The sequence below is a fragment of the Apodemus sylvaticus genome, chromosome 9 (genome assembly GCF_947179515.1).
Source record: "Apodemus sylvaticus chromosome 9, mApoSyl1.1, whole genome shotgun sequence".
In the NCBI taxonomy this organism is placed as follows: domain Eukaryota; kingdom Metazoa; phylum Chordata; class Mammalia; order Rodentia; family Muridae; genus Apodemus; species Apodemus sylvaticus.
The window spans coordinates 83,616,623-83,637,165 of record NC_067480.1 but is presented as its reverse complement, the minus strand read 5'-3'; the positions used below and the strand labels follow the sequence as shown (position 1 = coordinate 83,637,165).

At 45.1% G+C, this 20,543-nt stretch overlaps 1 protein-coding gene across 1 annotated transcript in view; it reads left to right on the top strand.

Moving 5' to 3' along the window:
- Window positions 1-5,042: 5,042 nt before the first annotated feature.
- The window catches only part of Rcan2 (regulator of calcineurin 2), a 225,555-nt gene continuing 210,054 nt past the window's right edge, over window positions 5,043-20,543 (top strand). The window contains exon 1 of the mRNA XM_052193409.1: window positions 5,043-5,319. The gene's annotated coding sequence lies outside the window, so the exon portion shown is untranslated. The remainder of the gene's footprint in view (window positions 5,320-20,543) is intronic.

Below are 20,543 nucleotides of genomic sequence, written 5' to 3'. Positions count from 1 at the left end.
AAGAGAAATGGGCAAAATTCCATATCCTTCAGAAGACCTTTCAACTATTCCTTGTTCAGTATGGCTAGCTGTCTGCCCAAAGTGCCTTTGCCATGTTGAGACTTATTCCTTCTGTGGTTATGTATGTATGTATGTATGTATGTATGTATATATGTATGTATGTATATATGTATGTATGTATATATGTATGTATGTATGCATGGATTTATTTTTGTTTTTCAAGACAGAGTTTCTCTGTATAGCCCTGGATATCCTGGAACTCACTCTGTCGACAAGGCTGACCTCAAACTCAGAAATCTGCCTGCCTCTGCCTCCCAAATGCTGGGATTAAAGGCGTGTGCCATCACTGCTTGACTCTGTGACTAATTTTTGAGAGATTTTTCCTTTATTGTGAAAAGATAATGAATTTTGTCAAGTGCTTTTCCTGCATCTATTAAAATCTATTAAAACCTATTGCCAATCTTTCATTATGCCAATGTGCTGATCATAGTTAAATATGCCTTTCCACCCTCACATCCCAGGTGTAAAGGCCACCTGGCTGTGGTGAATGATGACTTCAGTGTCTCCTTGAGTTTACTGCTGAGTTCTACTGGGCAGTGGTCTCCCCATCGTGGACACTTTTCTGTGGCTTCCTTTGTGTGTGTGTGCGTTTGTCTGGTTTGACCACCAAGAATAAGTTTAGAAGTCTTTTTCTATTTGAAAATGCTTTGATCCTTTGAAAAGAACGTGTGTGGGTTCTTCTTTGAGTGTGCTGTAGACTCACACCAAAGCCTTTAGGCTCTGACCTTGTAGTAAGACATGGAGTGCTAGTAAATGCTGTGGTGTAGACAGACCTTGAAAACATCATGCCAAGTGAAAGAAGGCATATGCAAGAGGTCACATAATACATGATTAGTTTTCAGGAAATGTCCACATAGGCAAACCCAAAGAGACAGAAATCAGACAAGTGGTTCACAGCACATGGTTGTAGAGGTAGGGATTTAAAAGTGACTACACAATCGGTGTGAGGTTTCCTTTTGGGTTTAAAAATATTCTAGAATTAGATACCAATGATGATATATATATGCAACTCTGTATACATACCAAAAGTCCACTGAATTATACACTTGGAATGAATAGTGGATTTTGTCATATAAAGTTGCTTTAATTTAAAATTCTTAAAAGTTGAAATCTCATATTGACATGAGAAAAAAATTTACCCATGAAAATGTTATCAAACACTGTTGGTGTTAATCATCCAGGTTCATCAAAATAATCTTGCTCTATAGATAATTATAGAGACATTGAACATCAAGCTGTCATGGGAGCCAAACCAGGCTCAGCAACTGTATAATCTAGTCTTAAAACAAATACAGAATAGGATTTTAAATCATATTAGAATCCATAGATGTCAAGTGAGACTTAACATTCATCATGTAATAGCTATAAAAATTTGACCAGTATTGTCAAGTACAGGTGTGTGTATGGGGGGGGGGCAGGAGAGGGGGTATCTACAGCCAGTGTCTGGATTTGGATTTAGATTATTATATGGTGTCTGTGTGTATGCTCATGTCCATACCGAGATCTATATATGGAAGTTAGAGGACACATGTCAAAATTGCTTGTCTCCCAACAGCCAAACATTGGATGGAGCTTAGGGATGCTTACGGAAGAGTTTGGGAAAGGATTGAGGACCCCGAGGGGGATACGAACTCCACACAGGAAGACTAACACAGTCAAATAACCTGGACCCTTGGGGGCTCTCAGAGACAGAACTACCAACCAAAGAGCATACATATGCTGGATGGACCAAGGCCCCCTACTAAGATGTAGCAGATGCAGGTCCTGAACAACCAGAGTGGGGGCTGTCCCTAAAGCTGTTGCCTGTCTGTGGAATATGTTATTCTTGGTGGGCTGCCTTGTCTGGTCTCAGTATGAGAGGATGCCTCTAGCCCTGCATAAACTTGATGTGCCAAGATTGGAGGATAGCAAGGGGGTGTCCCCACCCTCTTAGAGGAGAAGGGGATAGGGGAATGGAGGATGGGGGAGGGGTGGGACTATAGGAAGGGGGAGCAGGAGAGAGGGCAGGGACTGGGATGTAAAGTTGAACAAATAAAGAAAAAAAATAAAGAAAAAGAAAAGACAAAACCGGAAACCCCAAATTGGGTCTCTCCTTTCATTGTACTGGTTTTGGAGATCACACTCAAATCCTCGGCCTTGGCACCATTGCCTACTGAGCTGCCACGCTGGCTCCCCTTACATAATTTCTATAGGTTAATATTTTGTATCAATCTAATAAGGTTGCAGGTTGAGTTAAATGAGTTAATATATACAAAGAGATTTTCATAAAGCCTGGCATATAGGTTGTGTTCCATAAATTCTAACAGATGGAACTTAGGATCTTACTGTCATGTTAGCCGCCCATGAATCTTACTCCTGCACCAAAATATATTCCAAACCAGCCCCCACAAATTCCTCTTCTCTAATCATTACCATTAACTTTACTGATGGTAATAGATCTCCCTCTTAAAAATGAACCAAGTGAAGACAGTGTGGTCTCCTGGCTTTTACCTTCCAGTCAACACACAAACTGTCCAATGCAGAATTTGCCTGTGTATCAAAAAGGAGAAATATGTGGCTATGAAAACTTAAGGAAAATTATCTGTATCTGGGTGGTAGGAGAATGGCCATGGTGATTTTTTTTTAATAGTGAGCACATTTACTGTATGCTAATCAAAAAGCATTTATGTGTATGATTTCCTTCACACTGATCACTAAAATTGTGTCTTTCAGGCTGGGGAGATGGCTCGGTGCACTACACATGAGGACCTGAGTTTGAACCCCAGAACCCACATAAAGTCAAGGAGATCACATTTGCAACCCTGCTACATCCACAGTGAGATGGGAGGCAGAGGCAAGAACATCCCGGGAAAGTTGGCCACCCTGGCGCAAGCAGAGGAACAAAAGAAACCCTGTTTCAAACCAGGTAAGCAGTGAAGACTAACACCTGAGGTGGTCCTCTGTCGCACACACACATGGAACACCGTGCACATAAGCCCACACAAACACATATCACACAGGGACAAAAGTCTCACTTTCCAAAAATTTCACAAAAATATATTCTACAACCAAAACCTTTATCTTATGTAAACATTATACATAATCATAGAACCAGACCTCCTTACAATCAAAGGCAACGCTGGTGATTCTAAGAACTGCTGCAGTGGAATTTTGTTGAAAGCATTGAAGCTATATTACCTGAAAAGCCGAGGCTCCAGGTGCAGCAGACATAATGGCCGTCTTCCTGGTTTTCAAAAATAGTACATTGGAAGAGGAATGGTGCCTGATTTCCTTGATGACTTTTCAAATGTGAGCTATAGCCTGCAAGAGAAAATCTAGCTGGGTGGTGGTGGTGGTGGTGGTGGTGGTGGTGGTGGTGGTGGTGCCGCCCCCCCCCCCCCCTTTAATCCCAGCACTTGGGAGGCAGAGGCAGGAGGATTCCTGAGTTCGAGGACAGCCTGGTCTACAGAGTGAGTTCCAGGACAGCCAGGACTACACAGAGAAACCCTGTTTGCTCCATATAAGAATGTCCTTTCAAAAAAAATTCTGCCCAAACTGGAATTCAGTCAAATTAACAAACAACTTAGGAAGCGTATGTTAGGAAGCATGATGACATGGAAGGTCATTTTCAGTTCTGAAATGTTTGTTTAATTTTGTGCTTATATGCAATACAGATTAAGCAGAGAGAAGAGCCAAGCCACCATCTCTCTCTCTCTCTCTCTCTCTCTCTCTCTCTCTCTCTCTCTCTCTCTCTCTCTCTCTCTCTCTTACACACAGAGATGGGAGGAGACAGACAGACACAGGCAGAAAGACACAGATACACAGAAAGGAGAGAGAAGAGAGGGAGAGAGAGCAGGCAAAAAGATCACAGAGACAGAGTCAGAAACAGACACACACACACACACACACACACACACACAGAGAGAGAGAGAGAGAGAGAGAGAGAGAGAGAGAGAGAGAGAGAGAGAGAGAGAGAGAGAGAGAGTTATTACTACAACGCAGTTTTAATACTGTTAAGAACCAACCAAGCAGATTCTAGATGCTGGAGAAGGCCAAGTGTGTAGCAGTGAGGAAGGCGACATGACACTGAACTTATTTCTCTCTGCCATTCTCCCGTCCTCTTGCCATGAGATTCAGTCCTGTCCCTGTCTGTGCCACCACAAGCCACAGGCTTCCTTGTTCTTGAGGTGCTTAATTTTGCAGAATCTTCAGAGGTTCCTTTGGTTGAGAAGTAAATCCTCCCTGTATTGTTTCTCTTCCGACACGCCCCTTCCCTTTTACCTTGTATAAATACTAGCCTCCCTTTTCCTAGGGACCCAGACTCTTGCACAATAAGAATCCTTGAACATCCAAGTCCTTCTCTTCCCCAGGTCTGGTGGCCTCACAAAACTCTGAAACCGGCTCAGGGTGCCTTCAATGGTGTGGGCAGGGCTCACTCAGGGCCCCAGCCAGAGGGCGCCAGCACCCACCAAGCACAGTGGCTCTGGAGCACTCCAGGGTGGCTTCCAGACAGTTCCTTAGTTAGCCAGAGGTCGACCTGTGAGAAAACAATCTTCCAGTCCTACCGACCACAGTTTCTTCGCTGCCCTTTTATTTTTTACTATCCTTGTATGCAGATGCTTAGCTCCAAGAGCGACTTTACCCCTCTTTGACCCTCCCCCCCCCCCCAAAAAAAAGCTCACGGGGGATGGGAGAGAAGACCCCAGGAGCCTCTTTGGAAAGGTTTTGGAAAGGCATTGCCTTTGGGGGACAGGCTTCTGTGTCAGGTTCCTGCAAAGGGTCCAGTTCGCTTGCGATCGCAAAGGAGGGGTGTGCAGCTGAGCGCCGGGTGGAAGTCCAGGAGGTGGAGGTGGGTGAGGGACCCAGAAGGGCGACTGGTCAAGAGGGAGGCGACCAAAGGAGGCCAGGCAGGGGCTTTGGCTTCCCTGGGGTCTGATTGGAGGTTGGCCCGATGAGTCGGAGCTGGGGGCGCGCCCATCTCCACTGGCTTGGGCTAGAGCCGCCTGGCTCGGCCCCTCCCCGGAGCCGCTTTGTCCCGGGTGACGGCGGTGGAGGTTGCGGGAGCACCAGCAGGAGGCACAGCTCGGGTGACCCCACGACCCGGAGAGCGGGAGGCGGCGCTCAGTGCGCACGGCTCCACGCCCAGGCCCGCGGGCACCGCGCTCGCCCCGGCCGTCAGGTGAGCAGGCAGAGCCGCGCCCGCAGCCTGCTGCCCCAAGGACCCCCGAACCGCCGCCTCTGTCACCGCTGCCACAGCGGCGCATCGCAGACGTCCTGCAGGTCGGTTACGTAACGGCGCAGGCCCCATCGACCCTGTACCCTTTCCCACCAGGGCTGAACACCTGGGTGCCAGGGGACCCGGGCAATGGGAATCAAGCACTGCTGTGTTTAGGACTAGAGCTGGAGCAGCTGGAGAGATCTCTCCTGGCCAGTCCCCAAAGCATCCCCAGGGACCGGTTTCCCATGGCCCCCCTTTAGGAGGCGCTAGTTTCCAAAAGCCCCCTCCCCGTCCCTACTAGCCAAGGGGCCACCTTCCCAGGTGCAGCAGCAGGTGCATAGGGACTTGGAGGATCCAGAATAACTCCAGTAGCCCCAGGATTTGGGCTTGGAGAAGGATTTAGGGGTATCCAGCAACGCAGTGAGTTGAGGAAAAATGAGAAGACCCCTGTCTTCCCAAGCTTTACCAAATTTGTTAGGGGGGGCAAAGGGGCTTTCGGGCACAGCAGGCTGAGAATTGTCCTGCCTGGGCTTAGCCGGCTTGGGTCATCTAAAAATAACTTCAAGTTTGAAAAGTGACATGGACAGGAGCGCGGTGTGCCGGGTTCGTCGTGCCTGTGGGGTGTTTCTCTCCAGAAGTCATCAGAGGGGACAAGGCAGTCTCAGCTGCCTGATGTCTCTCGGCTGCCTCTGCATCTCGCTGGTTTCCAGGGTGCCTCGGTTTGACTTTTGGTTAATGATTTATTCTCCAAAGCCTCGCTGTCTCTCCTCCCCCCCCCCTTATCCCGAATGGATTCAACAAGACTGCATGCTTTGGCACGTTCTGTTTCTTATTGGGATAGAACTGATCAGTGGAGGGATTAGTTCTATCACTGCTAACACTGTTTTAAAACCTTGCTTTAGCAAAAACAATAACAACAAAACCCAATTCTTGTTTTGCCTTAACTATGTAGTCCTATCGTTTCCCACGGATGGAAATAAAAGGATGGGAAAGTATTCTTTCACCAGAATTTGTGTCTAGAGGGACTTTACGGAACCGGAAGCATGTCTACAACACAACTTAACTTTTGCACCTCGTTGTCCTTGATTATAGAAAGGCCAGAATACAGGGCAAGGGAGTGGTGTCCGCTGGGGCAGATCTTGCTGAGCAGGGTATAATGAAGATGGACATGAGGTAGGAAGAGTCAAGATGCAGGCCGGCATGGGCTGTGGGGCACAGGAGTGAACACTTGGCCGGTTTTCAGTACCCACATCGATTTCCCTTTTAGCCTTATGGAACTATTGCACCACATATGACCGGGCATTGAGCTCAATTAGCCTGAAATGGGAGTTGTGATTGGCTTCCCAATGCACTGTAAATTGAATCAGCCTTTACTGAGCACCTCTTCCTTGAATGTGGTCCAGAGGATTTGGGGAGGGAGAAGTGTCCTCAACAAAAGTGGCCGGATTGTAAGGTCTTAGTAAATGCTTAGAGGTGTATAGTCCTTCCTAACCCACCTAAATCTTGGAGGATGCAGCTCTTTCCGGGAAGGAGCATTTGACAGGAGTGGGAACTCAAGAGCTTTCTCATTTGCAAGTACTCATCACACTTGCATAACTGTTTGCCGCTTGTCGGATATAGTGCAGGGACCGGCATTCTTTTTATTCTGTCCAACTTTGACAGTGGCAGAGGCTGCACATTCCCATTCCTTTAATTCCCTGGGCCCCATTGATGAAATGGTTATTTATTGAGCACCTGATGTGTGCCTTGCAGGCTCTGTGCTAGCAGCTAAAAGAACAAGGCCCTATACTTCCCAGAAAAGAATCGAGCAGAAAATAAATGCCAGTGAATCAGCATAGCGAGGAGCATTGAGTGCAGAAGCGAGAGGTCAGTGGGAGCTGAGAGATGGGAGGGTGGAAGGAATCTAGAAGAGTCTGCCAGAGAGCACACGTTTGGACCGGGTCCCGATGGGGGGTTGGCGTTCTCTAGAGGAGGCACTCCATGTAGAAAGGACAGCATATGCACACAGAGGAAAAGTTATATTCAAGAGCACCTAGTTCTGAGACAACAGCTGAAAAGGGTATGGTGAGCTGGGGCTTTAAATATATTCTATTGCAGGAGAGAAGCCATACAGTCTCTAATAGGAGAAATGACCTGATCTCATTTGTATTTTTGCAACAGTGACTTTGAAGGATGCTGGGAAAGCAGAGCTGTGATGAACTAACTTGTTCTATAGTGTTAGGCCTCTAACACCATTCAGAGGTCTGATCAAGGCCTCTCGACTTCCTTCCGAATCATGAAGTATGCACGAAGCAGGTGCCAGGGGCAACAGAAGCAAGATCTGTAGACAGCCTTTTCGGGGTAAATGGGTGACATTATTTTTGCCACCAGGTGAGGGCTGGTAGAGAAGGAGACACTTTGATGTGTAGAGGCACGGTCAGGCTTTGGGTGAGGGAAGGTGCTAATTAAAATGGCAGGTTTGAGAAGGACTGTGAATTTTTCTTTTGAACTTCGGAGCTAGGTTCTTCTGTTCTCAAAGGTCACATCTTCATTCCTGGAACTGTCTACTACTACTCTAGTTTAAGTTCATTCCTGAGGCGACCAAGCATTGCCAATGGAAAAGAGGGAGTTGATCTCCACAGTAGGATATCGTCCATGCCTTTATCCCCCAAAGGGAACATTTTAGCTCAGTTATTTGAAGACCATGTGTGGTAATCATTAGAATGAGTGGCATTTATTCAGTGCCTGCAGTTAGCACAGTGAATCCTGCCACTTACCTTAGGTAGCCCTGTCATTAGTTTTACATAATTGACAGGGAAACCAAAGCTAAAAAAAATAATAGGTTGTCTGGAGTGCACGGCTAATAAGAGGTGCACCCAGTGTTGGAGCCTGGGTTCTGAATCACACTGTCATCCATCAGTGTGGATTAATACTGTTGAAACGGTTCCCTCCCTAGGTTTTGGATACTTGTGGCTAATGCAAGAGAAGGGAACTGGGCTGAGTTAAGAGTCTTAGTTTTCCCTTGGGCTCTGTGTTTGTTATGCATACACGAGGAAACATTCACAATTTCATATCTTCTGTCAGGCTTGGGTTATGTTATTTTATTGTAAAAGTTATTGTTTTTAATGTCTATATGTATGTATGTGTATGCATGTGCGTGTGTGCGTGCGTGAGTGTGTGTGTGTGTGTGTGTGTGTGTGCTTGGGGTCAGCTGCAGAGGTCAGAAGAGGGATTAGAAACCACTGGAGCTAGAGTTACAGACGTGCTTACTGGGGGTGGTAAGAACTGAGCATGGGCCCTGTGGGAGAGCAGCAAGCATTTGTGACTGCTGAGTTCTCTCCCCAGCCTGGCTTATTTTGAGTCTGTGTAGTGATGACAGAAGAAAGGCTAGGCATTCTGTGAAGAATCTGTGTTCTGAAGCCCCAGCATCCGTTTGCAGGTTAGTCTACTAGTGTGCATGGCTTGGTATGGCATACTTAGAAGTACAGAGACAATGGGAGTGTCTAATGTTGAGAGAGCCCAGTTAAAGGTGAGAAGCCTGCTTGGGTACCAAATTAAAGCAATGTCCCATAGACGATGATCACATTCTTTCCTTCAGACATGTTACTTTCTGAATGTTTCTTCGTTATGGAAAAACCTGGGCACTCAGTAAACATGCAGTAAGGTAGCTATAGGAATCGAAACGGACCAGGCATTGCATACAAGTTGTCCTCATTGAAAATACAATAGAAATTGGGCCACACCCTTCACCCACAGGGCAACAGATGTGTAAACGGGAAAGTGTTCCTGAGGATGCTTTATTGTTCTGTAATTGTTTGCTTAAAATTATGTGCACACGTGTGCATGGATGCTGGCTGTCGACTTCAGGTGTCATCCTCAGGAATGCCAACCACCTCTTTTGACACAGGGCCTCTCATCAGCCTGGAGCTCACCAATTAGGCTTGACTGCTGAGCCAGTAACTCACAGGGATCCTCCTGCCTCTGCCTCCTCAGAGTGTCCTGGCTTTCCAAGTGCACACACATTACAGACTGACGCACCTCCTAGTGCCCTTACCACGAAGTTTGTTAAGATCTATCCCCCCATTGAGTAGCATGTATCATAGGGAGATCTACCGAGACTATAAAAACACACATCCCATTAAATGCCTTTCCAACACGTGACTCAAAGAAGACACAGGATGACACCCATTCCTGCAGAACCTGCATCTGCCTTTCATTTTTTCTAATTCATTCTGTCCCTGCTTGCAAAATGCTCATTGTCCTTATAGATATTTTCCAGGTGTTCTGCAATATAGGTTAACTTTAGTAACCTAGTTAATGAGTCGAAACACCTTTTAGACTTAGCTGAAGCCATTGTGAAAATTAACATGAAGATTCTGGTACTTTCTAGAAGTTCCAGAAGTGCTTCCAGAAGGAGCTCACATTTTCCCGGGTCCACAATGTTCATAGCAAGGTTTCCTATAATAGGGAAGGAAAAGACTAATTTCATGTCTGAGCTCTCTGTGCTCAAAAACTCACTGCGAAACAATAAAGAAAATGCAGAATTTCTAAGTTGTGGAGCACACACATTAAAAGACATTTGAATGTTCATTGCTGGTCAAAGTCACAAGAGTTGTGAACTAGACCATAGCTTTAATCCCTTAGGTCTTTGATGGAATAACTGCTTTGTTCTGACAGGCTTATTCTGCCATATTGTATATGTGCAGAGGACGTGAGTCACACCACAATACCTCTCTTAGAGGGCCAGGAAAATCCCAGGATTCCAGTCCTGGTGCAATTACTTCCCAGATATGTGACCTTGAACTTTCCACTGGCCTGGCAGTTGTGGCAGCTGTTGGAACTGGCACTTGAAGATTGCTGCCTCTGTTTGGTCAGCCAGTTATATGTAGTTTGGTCATAGTTGAATGGCCAACACCTTGGTCAGCCAGTTATATGCAGTTGTATGCATCATCTCCAGACCTTAGAAGACCTGGGGGATGTGTCTGAGTGTTACTAACTGCAGATAAGCATACTCTGGGACTTCAGGAGGATAAGCCACCTCGTGCCAGGTCTTTGCGTTGCAATTTGGGACAACAATCTCCCAAGTTTCAGCGATGCAAAGGAGACTGGGTTCCACTCAATGTGTGCACTGAGGAGTAAAATGCTCTGTACAGATGTTAGGGATGCCCATCACAGTGAGGACCTCTAAGAGTGGCGTCTGGTAGAGTACCATGTCTGTGAGGTGAGGGAGGTACTCTGTGTCTAAAACGACATCTCTGTCCAGACTGAAGAGACTGCTCAGTGATTAAGTACATCAACTGCTCGTCCAGAGGATTCAGGTTCAATTCCCAGCACCAGTAGGGCAGCTCAAATCCCCTGTAACTCCAATTCCAAGGGACCAAACACCCTCTCCTTGCCTCCACAGGCACCACAAGGATGTGCTGCACATATATGTGTGCAGGTAAAATACCCATACATAGTCATAAAATAGATTTTTTTTTAAAAAAAAATGAAAAAATAGCCCAATTACATCATGCATTAAGAAAATTGCATTGACTTGCTCTGCCTCCCGCCCCCCAGTACAAAGAACTTTTTTCCTTCAAGATTAGCTTATTTCTTTTCGATAACAGGAGTGGAGCAGCCAAGGTCAAGGACGGTCAACCGTAGATCCAGGTCTGGCTTGTGGAGAAGATGGTCTGTAAAAATGAGGTGACTGGCAAAGGGTGTTTCAGTATAAACAGAAGCTGAAATTCAAAGTCAGGGTCAAATGGATACATGTGGTATAGAGAGCAAGAGGAAGCTGTCACCAGGATTCCCATCAGGTGCAAGTGACAGGCAGGATATAAAGTCAGAGCAGGGAGGCTGGGAATATCTCCCATCGCCCAGTGAGAGCCATTTATTCGACTGGAGAGACACATTGCCCAGGTGTTTTCTTATGTATTTGTTTTTCTTTGACATATATGCTTCCTATGGGATTTTAGGAAATACAAGAAAATTACAGAAAAAAACCAAAATGGCACATGTCTGTGAGCAATGCCGAGATCACAAGCATTTTGATGTTTTTCCCGTCTTGCCTTTTCTGTTTGTATATTTTTATAGAATGAGGGTAATAATGTGCGAGGAACTTTGCGATCCGCTATTTCTCCAAACATTTGAAATAGCTTATCATGAGATGTCAGTGATCTTTTGGAACACTTGTGGGTGGCTGTGTACATGTGTATAAACCCACGTGTACACATGCAGAAGTCGAAGGCCAGCGAGCGGTAAGCATCTTACTTAATCGCTGTCTACCTTGGTGTTTTATTCTCTCACTGAATCCAGAGCTTACCATTTCAAAGACACTATGCCAGGGACCCTCTTATGTTTACTGATTTTTCCTAGACCTGGGGTTACACACATGTACTGTCACACCTAGATGCCACTTGGGAGCTGGGGACCCAAACTCAGGTCCTCATGCTTGTGTGATAAGGACTTTAACCCATGTTATTATCTGACTGCCCTACCCTGACTGGTAGGGTAGGTGTAGAACATTCTTAAGTATGAATTTTGTTTTAGTTAGGGCTTTACTGCTGTGAGCAGACACCATGACCAAGGCAAGTCTTATATAAAGGACAATATTTAAGTGGAGCTGGCTCACAGGTTCAGATGTTCAGTCCATTATCATCAAGGCGGGATCGTGGCAGCATCCAGACAGGCATGGTGCAGGAGGAGCTGAGATTTCTACATCTTCATCTGAAGGCTACTAGGAGAAGACTGGCTTCCAGGCAGCAAGGATGAGGGTCTTAAAGCTCACACCTGTAGTGACACGCCCACTCCATCAGGGCCACATCTTCTAACAGGCCCACTCCCTGGTCCGAGCATACACAAAGCATCACAAGTTTACTATAATGCATTTACTCCTCTCCCTTTGATTACACATCCAACTTGTTTCTAAATATCCAAAAAGTCACAAAGAAGGCTTAGATAAAATTAAAAGTAATTATTATTTTACCATCTTTAATTCTGTGTGTGTACAGATAAGTGCAGGTGCCTTTCAAGGCCCGAGGAGAGCATCAAATGGTGTTATCGACTGTTGCGAGCAGCCTGAGGTGGATACTGAGCATCTTGCTGAGCACCAAACTTCCAAGAGCAGCTAGCATTCTTAATCATGGAGTCATTTTCTCTCTAGCCTCTTTTATGGACATCTTTGAGCACATTTATTTGTGCGTGCCTGTATGTTTGCATGCATGCATACGTGTGTGTTGGATTATTTTTCTAAGCCCAATTTTTAAGATTCTCCCTAAGTAATTGATACTACTTTATTTATTTGTGTGTAGATATGTGTCCATGTTTGATAGCATGTGTATGTATGTGCAAGTGCACGCGTACACACACACACACACACACACACACACACACACACACTTCTGTCAATATCAAATGCCTTCCTTAGTTTCTTTCTGCCTTAGTTTTTGATACAGGGCCTCTCAGTGACCCTGGAGAGGTCACCAATTATGTTAGACTGGCCACTCAGTAAGCACCAGGCTTCTGCTTGTATCCTTCTGCCCAGCACCATTGAGGTTACCTCTGAAAGCCACCGTGATTTGCAAGCACTTGTTGCTTTTCAACAAGTGTGAAGTCGTGAACAACTTCATAAAACACTACATGACGAATTAGCTCTTACCTTTGTTCAGTTTATAAACCCTCTTCATGTGAAGATAAGAGCCAATTGACATTGGTGCATTGCAGAGACAGCCCCACCCCTGGAAATATTTAAGTCTAATAGTACAAGAAAGTTAGAATTTCTTTGGGGCACTAAAGGATGATAGACAGGGAACTGGTAGAGGTCCCATGCTTGTATGCTTATTATTAAGTCTAGTGTAGTGGGCAGCATCCCTTCTGATGGCTGTTATTAACAGCTTGTCATATGGATGCTTGACACCTATGAGTTTGATCTGGGTTCCTTGTCGATGCAGGGTTTGGAAGTACCTTGAAATGAACAGGAAACAGCATCCCTGTTTCACAGAAAACTTCCTCGCTGGGTCCTTGCTTCAGCAAAAATCATTTTTGAACCATGCAACATGACCAAGGATGGGAGCTCAAGTATTGCAGTTCTTCTGTGTCCCTTGGCTTGGGTTAACTCCTTTCCTTCCTTGTAGACAAGCTGCAGATACACATACCTGCATTTGCTCCCCTCTACTAAGCAGAGTCAATGTATTATAGTACACCATTCTAAAATACCTTCTACTATAATTACCTATTTATTTAGAACCATGGGAGTAGGCATTTCTGCCACAGAGCACAAAAGGATCTCAGAGGACAGTGTGGGGTGAGAGGAATTTCCTTCTGCCATGTGTTCTGAGGACTGAATACAAGTCGTCAGGCTCAGTGGCAAGCACTTTTACCCACTGGCCCGTGTAGTCTTCAGTTTTGAATAAATATGTAGGATAAATAGGTGAGCCCTTTTAAAAATAATACTCAGATGTTCTCTATTTAAAAATTTTGATTTGATAGCTAATCAGGTTAGTGTTTCCAAAGAGAAGAAGCCCTGCCTCCATCTACTCAGTTACCATCTTAACTATTTTGATTAAATTGTACAATTACCAAGGTAAACAATGACTTTGAATTATTTTCTCCCATAAAATTATCTGAAGACATACTTAATACAATTATTTTATTTGACCTATGCAACTACCAAAGCTTAGAGAGCCCAGTAAGCATGTATTGCCAGGAAAAAAGTCAGTGTCTAATTTCAGCCTTTAAAAAAATTAATTTCCTTTAGGTAAGCACTTGATTATGTATGTGTGTGTGTGTGTGTGTGTGTGTGATCAGACTTTGTTCTCAATTGTTCCCCTCCACTGACTCTCCCAATTCATACTTGTCTTTGGTGTTTTGTTAATTTCTCAAGAAGGAAATTATTCATCTGATCCCAAGTATCATTATGTGAATTTCAGGATCGAGAGTGATAAATTCCCATCAGCTAGTGGGTAGCTGAATCAAAGGTTTATTTGACAGAGCAAAATCTCTTAGTTTCTATGAGTGAAACCAAAGCAGTAATACATGGAAATGTTAAGTTGTCCCTCCTGTGGTCACCTGTGATCACCTGTGATGGTCAGATCACCTTGTATGACATACAAACATCTGTAAACATGCAAGATTAGATGTGGTCAGGGAAGTCTTCAACAACTAGAATGCCCCGGGCGTGTTCATTCGAGGCCCTTTCTTTACTGATTCATTTGTTTCCTGGTGATTTCTGCTCCACACACAGCTGCTGTTTCACAGTAAACTCCAACATCTGACAAGGTGACATTCAGGGGGAGCACTGGGTGGAAATGCTTGCTTGGTCAGATTTCTCAGACTTTCCTTCTCACCTCTCAGTGTCACAGCACAGGAAGAGGCTGTGGGAATTCTTGGCTGGCTCCCTCGGATGTTGGTTTCCTTGCAGAGATGTGAGATTATCGTGGGTGAAGAGATGCAATTCCTTCCTCAATCTGTTTGCAGCTGCACGGGGAGACCCAAGGACTTCTGGAATGTTAGCAAGGTGTTTCCAGATCCCCTGTATACAGACAGGCTGAGAAAGATCAGCCACAGGAGGAAAGGAGACCGAGTGACAACCTGAACAGCAACCATTGGTTCTGTTGGAGTTGTATGACCTTGACCTGAAGCCATACCCATATTTCTCCTGTTTTGTAAATAGCTGCTGAGAAGATTAGCTGGCAAGTCGGTGACATTAAATTTAGAATGACTTGCAGAGGACACAGGTCAGCCCACAGTGGTCCTGGAGGGAGCCCAGGTTTCGCGTGTGTCTCTCCCTATTCCTCCATGCTTCTGTTGATTAACAATAACAAGTTCTAAGGAAACCCAATGGTTAGGAAGGGATGAGTGCGTATGATTGATGGAATCATACACCAGGAGCTTTGAACTCTGAACTTTTCTAGTGATTTGTCCTTCGTGGTACCCCCTAGTTTTATTCTTTAAAATCCTTCTGATTCCACCCTCTAAGTATGACTCCACATCTCCCCAACATTTGTGATAATATCACCGTATCCTAAGTGATAAAGAGCAAACTCACCCCATGTTTACTGAATTCTTATTACTATTCACTGAACCCCTTATTTTCGCTCAACCACTTCAGTGTTTGAACTCCCACCCTTGGTGCTGTCTTACAAGTCAAGATAAGGTATGAATCTATGAGGTTATATTATGCAAACAAAATTGGAGATAATTAATACATTTTCATGAAGAACCATGGGCATTTTTCACGACCGTATAATTTATAAGGGTATATCTCAGATGAAGGAAAGCCCAAAGAGTGATACAGGTTAGAAACATTTACTGGATATCTAAAGGCTTAGGATGTACTTATATACTGATCAAATAGACACCCCCTCACTTCATGCCCCCACTGACTGTGAACTCCGTATCTGCAGCTCAGAGCCAAGCTTTCACATCCTGGCCGAGTTCTCCTTCCTTTTCCCAGTTATGTCACCTCCTTCCTCCTTATTCTCACATTCTCATTCAGGGTCTCTAATGTTTACAAACTAAAAGAATGTTTTTTTTCCTTTCCCCTTACTTAAAGAGAAGAAAAGAAGAAGAAGAATGTAATGGTTATTTGGGACCAATAGATGAACTTCTATCTAGCCTGTGTTATTATCTACTTGATAAGAGATTATCTTTGAACTAATAGGTTTTTTTAGCCAGATATTTTTTCTTCATGCTATTTTATTTTATTTTATTTTATTATTTTATTTTATTTTATTTTATTTTTTGGTTTTTCTAGACAGGGTTTTTCTGTATAGCCCTGGCTGTCTTGGAACTCACTCTGTAGACCAGGCTGGCCTTGAACTCAGAAATCCACCTGCCTCTGCCTCCCAAGTGCTGGGATTAAAGGTGTGTGTCACTGCCTGGCATGGTTATTTATTTACTTTACATCCTGATCGCAGCTTCCCCTGAGTGCTCTCCTTCCAATCTCTCCCTCTCACTCCCTTACATCCTCTAGTCCTCCCTTTCTCTTCTTAAAAGCAGAGGTCTCCCATGGATATCAGCCCGCCTTGGCATATCAAGTTGCAGTGAGACTAGGGCATCTTCTCCTGTTGTGGCTAGACAAGGCAGCTCAGTTAGGGGAAGGGATCTGAAGACAGGCTGGGGAGTCAGAGACAGCCTCTGCTCCTGCTGCTAGGAACCCCACAGAAAGACCAAGCTGCACAACTGTTATGTGTGTGCAGAGGGCCTCCGTCTGTCCATGTGTGCTCTCCTTTTGGCAGTTTTGCTCTTGTGGGCCCTGATGGGCCCCACTTAGTTGATTCTGTATGTGTCCTTGTGGTATCCTTGACCATCCTTAGCCAGATATCTTTTAAAAATGTATTAACTCCTCCCTTTTAAAATCAGTTAAGTCCCTTTAATACTTTCCAAAGCATCTATATAATTATATTTACATTTGTGTGTTTGTGGGCATTCGTGCTGTAGGTGTGGAAGACAGGGGTTGTTATGGGGAACACAACACAATAAGTTGAAATGGTTGCCAATTTCTGTTTTGAAACAATCACTCACCGAACCCAGTATTTTAGTTAGGGTTTTACTGCTGTGAGCAGACACCATGACTAAGGCAACTCTTATAAGGACAACATTTAATTGGGGCTGGCTTATAGGTTCAGAGGTTTAGTCCATTATCATCAAGGCAGGGAGCATGGTGGGGTCCAGGCAGGGATGGTGCTGGAAACAGAGGGAAGCAAAAGACCGACTCCTCAGGCAACTAGGAGGGGAGGAAGGTCTCAAAGCCCACTCTTACAATGACACACTTCCTCCAAGAAGGCCACACCTACTCCAAGAAGGCCACACCTACTCCAAGAAGGCCACACCTTCTAGTAGTGCTGCTCACTGGGCCAGCATATTCAAACCACACCCAGAGCTCTCCAATTCTGCTAGACTGGTCAGCTAACAAGCCCCAAGGATCCTCTTTTTCCCACCTCCTAGCTCCGAGGTTGTGAGGCTCCTCATTCTGCCTGCCTTTGATATGGATGCTAAGGTTCTCTGAACTCAGGTTCTCAGGGTTGCATTGTGAGGTCTTTCCCTACTGAGCTATCTCTCTGACCTTCTTTCTTTCTTGGGACCTTTGATGAGTGCTTTGGGCCAAAGGAACCCAGGGCTTTGCATAATCCAATCAGGCAGGCTTTTATTTTTTCTTCCTCACTCTGGGACTGGTAAGACATTTAAACAAAATATGCTAATACTATCATGAGGTTTCTCTCCCTACATGGTGAGGTTCCTGCCAGTCATGTCTTTTGTCAATCACAGCAAAGTAAATACTGCCAAATATGTATATTCCTTTCCCTAATTGCAAATTGACGTTTTATGTCTACTTATTTGTGAACCCCAGGAGAGCAATAGAAATCATTGAGACCTAGCTCTTTTAGAGACCAGAGATTATTTCTTCAACTTCCTATCGTAACAAATAACAAACCACCAAACTGTTTATAAATAAATCAAAAGTCCTTGTAGTAAATAACAAAGAGGAAACCATATGCAGTTTGCTGACAGGGAGTGTTATATGGAAGTGTCAGGCCCGATGAAATTCTGTGGCTGTGAGAGATCGCAGCTGGATGTCTCCCATCTCTATCCTCAGGACCGTCTTCTTCCATCGGTTTCATCTCTTCTAGAGTTCCTCCATCCCTGAACCCTCAAAGGAGCCATTGCGTTCTTTATTAAAACTGTACTTACTGTGGTGCACACATACTCTAATATATGTACACCTATATGTAGGACTGAATCACTGTCTGCAGTTAAAAGAGAGTCCAGGAGATGACCGACTTCTTGCACGCTTGCTTGTACCTACCCCTGGACACTAAGTACCTAAAGCTGAAGAAAGTGTCTCCTCCTTCATCCTTGCGATGGCTGCAGCATATCAGCAAGAGCTTGCAGGGCTTTCCTGGGCCAATGGGAAGATGAACCAACTCTCCATTATAACCGTTTTAAATAATTCAGAAGCATAGCGCCAAGGCTGTCAACACGTTCAGATGTCTTTGTTCTCTTCGCATAATTGTTAAGTATAAAAATAAGTTGAGGCTGAGGAGATGGATGAACAGCTAAGTTCACTGTCTGTTCTAGCACAAGACTCGAGTTTGGTCTGCTACAAACAGGTGCCTTTAGACCAGTGCTTCACAACCGTCCTGGAGCAGTGACCTTTCGATTCAGTTCCTCATGTGGGGGCGACCCCCAACCATGAAACAATTTCATTGCTACTTCGTAACTAATTTCACCGCTGTTGGGGATTGTAATGTAAACATCTGATATGTAGGATATCAATCCTCTGCAATCCCCAAGAAAATATTGTTTGGGGCCCACAGGTTGAGAACCAGTGCTTTAGACTTTGTGCCATTCCTTGTCATGATTGGATGGATAATCCACACATGTGCATGCCACCAATGACGTAGAATTGTTTTCTCACTCTTGCTGTAAAGATATGTGAATGTGGGCTAGGAAGCCATGCAAGCCCCACCTGAGCAGGGAAAGTATTGATTGAATTAGAATTTAAAAGACTTCCGATTGCTAAGGTCTCAGAGCCAGCCCAAGACGGCTGCATTAGTAGCTCTTCTGAGGAAGGCAAGCCGCTCTTATGTGTAGAAAGCCAGAAGGAGCGGGTACCTGGCAGTCCGTTTTCAGCTCTCTGGTATTGCTCAGGTCTTAGTCCTCAGAACAGTCCTCAAAAGACAGTGGGCGCTAGCGAAGGAGACGAAAGGCTAATTTTAAAGTACTTGGGCATGGCGTGGGACTCACATACAAAGTTGTGGAGAGCTGACGAGGAGAAGGTGGGTTAAGAGCAAAGCCGAAGGAATTAGAGAAATGGATCTTTACTCAGTGAGTAAAAGCTCAGGCTGTGTAGCCTGGAGGCCTAAGGAAGATCTTAGCATCCAAGTTTAAACTGGGTGTGCTTGTGCAAGGATGAGTGATCTCAGCATTGTGGGGATGGGGAGTGGATGGGGAGGGGGTAGAGGCGGTGGAGGGACGGAGTGGAAGAATGGGGTGGGTGGGGGGAAGGGGATGGTGATGGGTGGAGGTAGGCGGGGCTGGGGGAATAGAGTGAAAGGATGGGGTGGGTGGGGGATGGGGATAGATGCCGTGGGGGAATGGGGGTACATGGGGATTGGTGGGGGATGAGGGTGGGTTAAGGGATGGAGTGAAGGTGTAGGGGTGGAGTGGGATGGTTGGATACAGTGTTACAGGAGAGGGATGGATACAGTGTTGGGGTTTGAATACTATATTGTAGGAAGGGGTTTTGGATACAGCTGTGGGGCACACTCAGAACAGTGCTAAGCTGTAAAAACAAGGTAAGGTTGCTGAGTCCCATCAGCTAAGCCATCTTTTTGTACCTATCTGGTGAAGTCTTCGGTAAAAGACTTGCCGTCCTTAGAAAGAGAGGCACCCTTGCAAAGGGTCATACATTAAAAATAACTTAGAGACAAGAGTGGCCAGCTCCCACTGTGGGAAGACTATCATGAGCCTATGGAGATGTTTGATAAGCTTGCGTGTCACGATCTTGCTCAGGTTGCTCTGTGAAGCTGCAGAATCCCTCTAGGACTAGAGATGACAAAGGTAAGAGTTCTCATAGCTCTTGCCAAAAAGTTGCTCTCAATTTAAAAATGCATATGGAAGGCCTGGAAAGACAGCTTGGCCTCTAAGAGAACATATTGCTCCTACAGAGAACCCATGGTTAGTACCCAATGCTCACAGCAAGAGACTCCCAAAGGCCAGGACCTCCAGATCCAGGGGATCCAACGCCCTCTTCTGGCCTCCATGGGCACTGCACCCACATGCACTCACACAAACACAATTAAAATCAGTACATCTTCAGAATAAGAATCAAACAGTGATCATCATAACAATGTGCGAAAAGACTAGAAAATTCAGAAGGGGGAATCTGCGGCAGCACATGGAGGGCCAGCTTCTCCTGGGAAATCCCAACTGGCCTGAAGGTCCCCAACTGTACCCATCCTGAAGTACTCGCTCTGCCCTGGGAAAGCTGCAAGGAACTAATTATATGAAGTGACAAGAAATGCCTAGGAGGGACTTGCAGTACCATGTTCCTACAGATTTTATGAAAATAAAGGACATTATATTCATTTACTATCAATCAAAGAAAAACAGCAACTTATATGCAGGAACACATTTGTATGTGTGTGTTTATGTGGGCATGTATATGTGTGTGTGTGTGTGTGTGTGTGTGTGTGTGTGTATGAATGTAGGTGTGTTGTTTGAGCATGGGCTCAAACAACAAGTGGCTATGTGCCCCTTTGCACACTTGTGGAGGCCAAGTGTAAGTGTCTCATTCTAGCACTTTCTACCTTAGTTCTTG